The 1,247-nt window shown below is 55.1% G+C and overlaps 1 pseudogene; it reads left to right on the forward strand.

The window, feature by feature from the left end:
• Positions 1-130: 130 nt before the first annotated feature.
• On the forward strand, positions 131-1,013 carry LOC112121086 (annotated as a pseudogene).
• Positions 1,014-1,247: the final 234 nt, after the last annotated feature.

Here is a 1,247-nt window from a genome sequence, read left to right on the forward strand (position 1 = left end):
TCTGACCCCAGCAACAGGGAACCTATTGGAGCAGACCCAACACTACCACATCCAATTCCAGAAGCTTCTGGATGTGGAGTGCTTAATCTGCCTAGCAACAGTGACCCAGAGCCCATGGCTCAGCTCCGCCATGGCTGTCCCACTCCACGCACTGCTCCGCCCGGCCCAGGCCCCAGCCCGCCTGCTGCTGCGAGCCCCGGCTTAGCTCTGCTCGGCAGGCACTCAGTTCCAGTACCTCGTGGTGGAGAAGCAGGGGGCGAAGCGTGATCCAGCTGAACCACCCCAAGGCCTTGAATGCCCTCTGCGATGGCCTGATGAACGAGATGAACCAGGCCCTGGACTCCTTCGAGAAGGACCCACACGTGGGAGCCATCGTCATCACTGGCAGCGAGAAAGCCTTCGCAGCTGGAGCAGATATAAAGGAGATGCAGACCAGAACCTTCCAGGAATGTTACGGTGGCAATTTTCTTGCACACTGGAACACAGTTTCTCTGGTCAGGAAGCCGGTCATAGCAGCTGTGAATGGATATGCTCTGGGCAGTGGCTGTGAGCTGGCCATGATGTGTGATGTGATATCTATGCTGGCAAGAAAGCGCAGTTTGGGCAACCTAAAATCTTGTTGGGAACGATTCTAGGAGATGGCAGGACTCAGAGACTCATGAGAGCAGTGGGCAAGTCCCTGGCGATGGAAATGGTCCTCACAGGAGACAGGATCTCTGCTCAGGAAGCCAAAAAAGCAGGCCTGGTCAGCAAAATCTACCCCATGAAGAAACGGCTAGAAGAAGCCATCAGCTGTGGGGAGAAGGTTGCAGGGAATTCTCAGCTTGTAACAGCAATGGCCAAGGAAGCTGTCAAAGCAGCCTTCGAGATGACGCTGACCGAGGGGGATAAAATGGAGAAGAGGCTCTCCCGCGCCACCTTTGCTACGGATGACCAGAAGGAAGGGATGGCAACCTTTGTGGAGAAGAGAAAGGCAAACTTCACAGACCACTGAATGCCAGCGTGCCTTGTCCTTTTGGAGGTGCTGAGACGGAGCCCCTGCCTTGATCCCCTTGCAGTGTGGGACTGACAAATAACCATTGCGGCAGGTTGCGCCCGGCAGTAACCAATACGGGTGCCAAATCCTGTGCCAGTGTCCTGGGAGGAAAGGTCCTTTGATTCACAAACACTGCATGACATGGGGTGTTGGGGAAGGAGCTGTGTAGACTAGCCTAACTGTTTGGGCCCTTCCACATAATGAGGTGATG

The sequence above is a fragment of the Terrapene carolina genome, unplaced genomic scaffold, assembly GCF_002925995.2.
Source record: "Terrapene carolina triunguis isolate 2854851 unplaced genomic scaffold, T_m_triunguis-2.0 Scaffold2792, whole genome shotgun sequence".
Taxonomy (NCBI): domain Eukaryota; kingdom Metazoa; phylum Chordata; order Testudines; family Emydidae; genus Terrapene; species Terrapene triunguis.